Source organism: Mus musculus, chromosome Y, assembly GCF_000001635.26.
Source record: "Mus musculus strain C57BL/6J chromosome Y, GRCm38.p6 C57BL/6J".
In the NCBI taxonomy this organism is placed as follows: domain Eukaryota; kingdom Metazoa; phylum Chordata; class Mammalia; order Rodentia; family Muridae; genus Mus; species Mus musculus.
Genome location: NC_000087.7, coordinates 52,510,338 through 52,519,043, shown reverse-complemented (window position 1 = coordinate 52,519,043; position 8,706 = coordinate 52,510,338).

The window sequence follows — 8,706 nt, the reverse complement described above, 5'->3', positions numbered from 1 at the left end:
TCCACAAAGCACCCACTTGTGAAAGGGATGCATTCTAATGTCCTGTATGAAAAGTCCCTTTTTCATAACAAATTCCTTCTCTGGGTTATCTATCATGTTGGGAGAAAAGGAAAAGGTTTTACTCTGATCTGCCCAATGAGTGATGGAGGATTGACAATCAGACCAAGGCAGGATCAGCCCTTCATCTTCCAAACTACAATGAGGGGCTATTTTTGGTTGGTGTGGACGTTTTTTGTCTGAAAAGTTAGGTGGTAGAAATGTACCATTAACCCAATTTACCTCGTGCCAAAAGGTCCGATTTGTAAAGGTTATCTCTACATTGGAAGTATCTTGGGTTGTGCTCATGCAACCTCCTCTATGCTCATTAAACTTCCCCAAAGCTCGGGCTGTGAGGTTGATACAATTTCCTGGTCCATTAATTCGAAAACATAAAGAACCCTGTTCTAGTAAAGTGCGATTTTCTCCTAATGGTGCTCGGGTTGGGATCATAGGGTAAATATGGCAAATCCACTGTTTTATCAGTAGTAAAGAATTTTGGAAAAACTATAGCATCATAGCGAACTGGCATTGGTTTAGGGAAAGTTGAGAGAATAGCCCATCTCTGCTGGCCCATTATACTAGGAACCTGAGACAAGTTCAGCATTGTCAGGATCAGGAACAGTCCTCGGGAGGTCAGCATCTTCTGCACCATCCTTGATGAATATCCTGGGGATGAGTCATTCCGGTAGCCAAAATGGGTTGTCTTCACTCTGTGAAAAAACACAAACAGCTCCCCAGGATCTGATTAAGATAGGATCCGGGCCTTTCCACTGACCAGTTAAAACATCCTTCCCTTTGACCATTTCTTTTGGTCTATCAGGGTCTGAGCTATGTCGCTCAGCTGCAGAGTGTCCCTGCTCGTCGAGATTCAAAAAATTAAGTGTAAAGAGTGCCATAGATACTGCTACTCTTGGCACTGAGGTCAGAGTCTCATCAACTCCCCCTTTCTGTTTTATAAGATTTGAGTTTGGGGTGGGCACGTTCCACAATGCCTTGTCCTTGAGTATTATAAGGAAGGCCAGTCAAATGAGTGACATCCATTTGATGACAAAATTGTTGAAATTAAGTAGAATTATATGCTGGCCCATTATCTGTTTATAGAATTGTGGGCTTGCCCCACACACTCCACACTTCTAGGCCGTGCTGTATAACATGAGAGGCTTTTTCACCTGTTAAAGGTGTGGCAAATATTACACCAGAGCAGGTGTCAATAGAAACATGTAAATATTGATTTCTCCCAAAGGAGGAAATATGACTGACATCCATTTGCCAGACCTGTAATGTCCTGACGCCACGAGGATTTACCCCTACATGAGGAGTAGTTAAAAATTGACAACAGTTTTGACATTGGGTGACAATGTCACGAGATTCTTTCCTGGTTAAAGTAAAACGGTGGTGTAATGTCTCAGGTGTCACATGAAAGCATTCATGAAATTCTCTTGCAGCCTCTGCCTGTGAGGACAAAGCAGCAGCCACGATTCTAGTGGCTTTGTCTGCTAAGTCATTTCCATGAGACATGAGGCCAGGAAGGCCAGAATGAGCTCAAACATGAGTAATATAGACAAGATGTCTTCTGTATAACAAGGCTGACTGAATCATTTGAAAAATGTGAGCAAGCTTCCTAGTTGGTTTAATTAAGCCTGCAACTTCAAGCATATTAACTGCATTGAACACATATAAGGAATCAGATACAATATTGAGCGGTCCCAGGAAAGTTTCAAGGACTTCTAGAACTACCAAACACTCTACAACATGGGGTGATGAATCATTATATTGTTTAGATTTTACTTGGCCATTTACTACATATGCACCTATACCAGATTTGGATCCATCTGTATACACTACTACCCCATCCGGAAGTGGGTGTTTGACTGTTATTATTGGAAACACTATAGCTTGGCTTAAGGCAAATTGTAAAATTGTATGTTTTGGATAATGGTTATCAATTTGTCCTGAATAGGAGGCAACCAAGACTGCCCAATCGTTGGTTGTTGCTGCCAGGGTTTGAACTTGAGCAGAAGTATAAGGTACACTTACTATATAAGGTTCTTACCCGAAATAAGTAATGGCTGCTTTTATCCCCCTAAGTGCAAGTTGAGCAACTGCATTAGGATACCACTCAATGATTTTTGCAGGGGAAGCATTAGGATGGACCCACAACAAGGGCCCATTTTGCCATAAGACCACTGTTGGTAACTGTGCAGTTTTTAATATGCACAATTCAAATGACTTTGACTCGTCAATGCGTTGTAATTGAGCATCTTGTAGGGCCTTTTCTACAATTTGTAAAGCTTGACATGCAGCTGGGGTAAGTGCTCTGTGGGAGGAGATATGGGTATCTCCCTCTAATATGTCAAATAAGGGCTTTAATTCTGCTGATGGAATTTTCAAAAAAAGTCTCAGCCAATTAATATCTCCTAACAATTTTTGAAAATCATTCAAGGTATGTAGTTGATCTTTGCGAATCTCTAATTTTTGAGGAACAATTTTGTCAGGATAAATAAGTGACCCTAGGAAGGCTCCCATTCGAGCAACTTGCACCTTTTCGGTGGCTACCTGCAATCCCCATTGCCCTAATGTTTTTATTAATATAAGGTATGCATCTTGCATTAACTCTGAATTTTTATGGCAAATCAACATGTCATCCATATAAATTATCACCTGTAATGATGGAAAATGTTCTCTAACTGACTTAAGTGCCAATTGTACATACAGTTGACACATGGTGGGGCTATTCGCCATCCCCTGAGGTAGGACCTTCCATTGGTATTTTTGATCTGGCTCTAAGTAATTAATGGCTGGGATCGTAAATGCAAATCTTTGCCTATCTTGAGGGCATAAAGGTATAGAGAAAAAGCAATTTTTAATGTCTAGGATTATAATTTCCCAATTTTTGGGTAAGGCAGAAAGTAATGGTAGCCCTTGCTGAACTGGTCCAAACAGATGCATTTGCGCATTAATTGCTCTAAGATCATGTAATAAGCGCCATTTGCCAGATTTTTTCTTAATTACGAACATAGGTGTATTCCAGGGTGAGTTAGAAGGCTCTAAATGCCCCAAGTGTAGCTGTTCAGAAATTAGTTTTGTGGCTGCTTCTAATTTTTCAGAGGAGAGAGGCCATTGGGGAACCCATACAACTTCCTCTGTAAGCCATGGTATGGGCATGGAACCCTCAACAGCTGTCTCTAGAAAAAATCCAAACCTTGTCTCCCATTATTACCTTTTTGAGGGATAGGTTCAAGTTTACCCTGCTCTCCTTTTCCTAATCCCCTTCCTTCTTTATAGCATATTTTCTTAAACATTCCAACAGCTTGTGGCGAGCATGCATTAGTTAAGGTCAGTCCTAGTGCCTGTAAGATGTCTTTCCCCCAGAGATTTACTGGGAGTGGTAAGACATAAGGAGTGAATCGTCCCATTTGACCTTCAGGCGCTGTCCAGCTCAAAGAACGGGAACTAATAGTGGGACAGGACTGATAACCGAAACCTAGCAAAAAATGTGATGACTGAATAACTGGCCAAGTTTTCGGCCACCAGTGAGAAGAAATAATACTTTTGTCTGCTGCTGTGTCTAAAATCCCCTTAAATTGTTTCCCTTCTATAACTAACTCTAAAGAAGGCCTGGAATCTAAAGGCATTATTAAATAAGTGAATCATTTCCAGTAGAACCAATCCCTCTGGTAGCTTGAGGGACACCAGAAGAGGGAAAACAGCCATGTAGGCTTGGCTGAATTACTAACTGAGCTATTCTATTTCCTTGTGAAATAGAAACGACACCCTGAGGACAGGAACAGAGAACTTGAAGTCCCCCTTCATAATCTTGACCTACATCTCCAGGGTGAACAATAAGACCTTGTAGTGTAAGGGAAGCCCTGCCCAATATTAGGCCGACACTCCCAGATGGCAGAGGTCCTTTATAGTCAGTAGGAATAGGCTGTTCTCCCATTTGAGGGATCAGCATGAATTGTGTGGTGGTACGGAGGTCCAATCCAGCTGAGCCTTCTGTTGCCCTGCGGACTGTGGGGTCCACCTTTCGCCTGTCGTGGTCCCGTATGTCTTCGGGCCCTAAGACCTGAGGGCCCTGTACTGGTTTTTTGAAATGGTGTCATTATCTACTGCTTGAGGGAATCCTGGCTGCAGGAGCCTGCCTCGAATGTCCCTGATTGAACGACAAGCGCTAGCCCAATGATATCCTTTTCCACACTTAGTGCACAATCCTGGTGCTCTCCTTTTATCAAGGGCTCTACAGTCCTTTTTTAAGTGTCCCGGTTTGCCACGATTATAGCAGAGTTTGAGCTCAGCCATGTCAGGGGATTTTTGCACTTGTAGAATGGCAGCTGCTAAACCTGCATTAGTGAGTGGCCCACCAAGTTCACGGCAAACCTTCGACCAGTCCTGCAGTCCCTTGCTTTTTCCAGGTGTAATAGCTGCCCTGCATTCCTAGGTAGCCTGTTCATATATCAACTGTTCAATTAAAGGCATAGCTGCTTTTGTATCTCAAAATATTCTCCCTGCTGCCTCTGTCATTCTAGCCACAAAAATTGAGTATGACTCCTGGTAGACCTGAGTGATCTTGGTCAAATGCCCACTTGCCTCTCCCTTCTTAGAGAGTGCCTTATATGCCTTAACAGCGGCAGCTGAGATCTGGGCGTATGCTCCCCAATAATAATCTGTTTGGTTAGCAGCATGCTGTCCCTGACCTGTAAGCAATTCAAATGTCCATGTCCTTTGGTTTCCTTCCATGGTGGCATTGGCCCTTGCCTGCGTCTGACAGGAGTCCTGCCACAAAACTTTCCATTCAAGATACATCCCCATACTGGGGGCTGCAGCTTTTACTACAGTCTGGCAATCACCAGGAGACATAGTGTGAGTTGCAAGCCTTTCAACTTGTGCTACAGTGAAATTAGCTCTGACTCCATATCACGGACTGTTTCTGCAAGCTCCTTAATCTGTATATATTCTACTGGAGCGTGAACACGCCCTCCCTCAGCTCTTTCAAAAACTGGAAATGCCTGTTGTATCTTCCTCTGTTCCTCTTTTGGTATAAATGAGTCTGAATGATACCTCTGCACATAAGGCTCAGAATGGTGCCTCTGCACATAAGGCGGAGGTGCACTAGAACCCTGAATTTGCATATCCGAAGACTGCGCAATGATTTGACATTTGTCTCTAGCTGCTTTCATGTTATTCTGTAACTGATTAACTCGTCTTTCATCTGACTGGTATCTTTCTCCCTCACAACCTGTCGCTTTCTTCTCTAAGTCTGTTTCCTCATAGGAGCTAAGTTCGTTATCTGATTCTGAGCTACTGACAGCTAGCTGCTTAAACTCATCTAGTGGTGGGTAGAGGCTTATTTCCTTATGTGCCTCTCCAGCTCGATCTCCCTTCTTCTCTCCCTTTCCATCCCTTTTTCTAATCTCTCCCCAGGTATTTTCCCTGACATTCTCTTTTCCTCGGTCTCAAGGCTCATGGAAAGGCCTAAATTCTTCAGTGCACTTTGTTTCCTCTCTATTTTTACTCTCTCTCCCTGATCTACCTCTGATAGACTTTCTTGAATTTCGTCCAGAACTTTCTGCCCTGCTTCTACCATTTGCTGACAATCCTCATCTGTTAAACATGGTTTCACCAATTTCATAGCAGCATAATCCCTGCTTTAAGTTTGCCTTTCTGCTGTTCCCTAACTAGATCTCCTTTCAGTTTGTCCCAAGAGGCGACAGTTAATGACAATGAGCAAGCATACCATGGTGCAACACGGTCTATCTCTCTGACAAATCCCTCTTAGGTCTTAGTGGCGATTTTTTGGCCACACTGCTTCAGGACTGAGCGTAAGCCCACTACTATAGAATGGGAGATTCCCATACTGCCGCTGTCCAGGCCTGACCGGGCCTGAAATTGGTTGCTGTCCAGGCGCTGTCCAGGCCTGACTGCGACTAAGAACCAGTCAACAGTTCCAGTGGTGGAAACAAAACGAAACCAAAAGGAAAAGTGTAATCGCCATGCAAACAATCAAAAGGGCTTCTAACTCTGGAGAAATTTCAAGATTGTACGTACCTTGTAGAGCCTTTTGTCCCACAGTTCTGATTCTGCCCCGTGAATGAGGGATCTTCCTTGCGCTGGTGTGATGACAGTTCCCGGGTTTTGGCACCACTTATTGCGTCCAGCTCGACCAGCAAGAAAGATGCAACAAACCAGAATCTTCCTCAGCAAGAGCTTTATTGCTTGCTTCTCAGGAAGATCCCAATCCGGGAAAATGGCACTGCTTTTATAACCAGCAGTGTGACGTTTCAGCACCTGATATGGCATGACAGCTCCTGATTCATTGCTTGCCCATCACCCCACTATTACACCCCGAGAATGGGAGTGACTAGGAGTGAATTCACTCTCGCACCTGCGTACAAGGCTTGTTTACTAGTTAGGCACTGTGGAGGCCCGCACCATCTTATAATGGTGATTGCTCACGGCACACATGGCTCTTCTCAGAGATTACTGGCGGCACGCACGTAATTGCTTGCAGCACGTACCGGCTCTCCACAATTCACCACGATATCTGCAGTCCCTTCTATGAATAGTCTGTTGTAACCTGGAGAATTCTGGTCATCCACTCTGATACCACTACTGTTGTAGCAACTTGAACTTCTCTTAAACCAGTCAGTCCCTTTCTATAGAGATGATTCATCCCTGAAGCATCTACATGGGAGAGAGAATGGGGAGCATAGAAATCAGAGAGAGGCAGAAGTAATCTAGACTTCAAGTTGAGAAAAGAAAAAGTGGTCCTGGGGAAAATACAGTGATTTCTGGGTAGAGAATATGGAGCATCCCAGTAAAGGTAGTTCTGAACTGGCTTGTTTATCTTGAAGGCAGACTTGGGCATTGTATAAAGCTCTCTTGTAAGATCTCATACACAAAATTTTGCTCAATGTCTGACTCAGAAGTAATATTTCAGCAGTATCTAGGATTCATGCTGGAAAAAACTGGAGAAAAGAAATCAGGATTTTTGTGGGCCAAGGTCCATGACATAAGGCTTCAGATATCTAAATTGGCAAAGCTCATGCAGCCAAGAGAAACCTTTACACAGACACCTAGAGTCTTGTGGCAATGAGCCAGGATCAAATTCACCATAACTATCCATATTTTAGCATTCCTTGTGCTATGATAATAAAGGACACAGCCTGAGTTCATATAAATCATTAAGTCTGCTTTTATTGGGTTCTAACTTCCTGGGGCCGGGCTCTAAAGCAGGACAAATCCTTCCTCTGATCAGCAGAAGATATAACATGACCTAGTCATGTCGGGCATGCATGCAGAGCTTAGAGAATGAGAACCCTGAAGGGGCATAGAACCTCAAGAGATCAAGAAATAAATTGACTTCTGTTTGGCATTTGCCTGTCAGAGAGAGAAGCACTTAAGGCAGGGTCATCTCTGCCTTTCATTGTTTCAGGACTCAACACTCTGCAACTTTGTTTCAATACCTTCTTTCTGTTAACCATTAGCTTGCCTTTAGCCTCCTAGACTCAGTGTTGCTGAGTGTGAAACAGAGTATACTCCTGACAGCCTCAGGAGCATGTAGATGTGTAAGTCACACACAAGTACCAATTCAAATGTGTTGTGTCTGGCCAGCAGCTCACATGTCTGGGTTCTAATCTGGAAAGGAATCTTGGAAACCTGGAAGAGAATAGGGAGCTAGGCAGAGAAGAGAAAGATGTAGCTAAGGCAAAATTCTGAACAAAGCTCAATTTTACTATTTCTGAAACTCATTTATGAAGCAGGGGTAGGGACCTGATTCCCGCCAAATCATCTTGGAGTAAAGTTGCAGGTGAACACGTGATGGGTCCAGAAATGCTAGTTGGAAAGCAGCAGCAGTGGGAGTGGCAGGGTTATAGAGCTGCAAGCTCTGCTGAGATGCTCTCTAATACTGAAACCTGAGCAGATCAGCTGAAAATGAAAGGAAGCTTGTTCAGGTATAAGACTAAAAATAAGGGTTCTGGGCATGGAGGAACAACACTTGTGAAATATCAATCTGATATATAAGGAAAAACAGAAATAGACTAGCAACAACCAGTCCCAGAGAATAGAGGGAGATAGCTTACGAGGTTAGTCAAGCACCATTTGCTCTTTGGAATGCCTAACTGCTCATCCATCCAATTTTGCTTGTAACCATCTCCTTTCTAATCTACCAGCCAGATAATATGCAAAGCCTGAGGGACCTTCTAACATTCAGTCCTAAAAGGGAGGTCACCATCAAATCTCCACCTCAGTGTTCAGGAAACACTGTAATAAAAGACAGAAACAGTGTAGGATCATAAAAACTATCTTGATTGTAACTACTAGAATTTAGTCCTAGCTACACACTTTTATTAAAAAAACTGACATCAATGAAATTTATATTTTACAGTTGTTTCTACAACAGAACAAACGATCTACATTTGGGGTTGGTCTTCCTATTTCACATAATCAAATCAGGAAAAAAAAATTCCTCACAGGTGCCCCAAATTCCCAGAGTTTTAGTGAATTCCTAATATTATCAGGGTTACAACCAAGACTAGCCTTCATAAGTATACCTCTTGTCAATAAGACATACAATCATATCTCCTTATATTATATTAATTTCCAAAGGAAAGCAATAGTTATGCCTAGCACAGTATCCTATATCTAATATACAACTGCAAATAA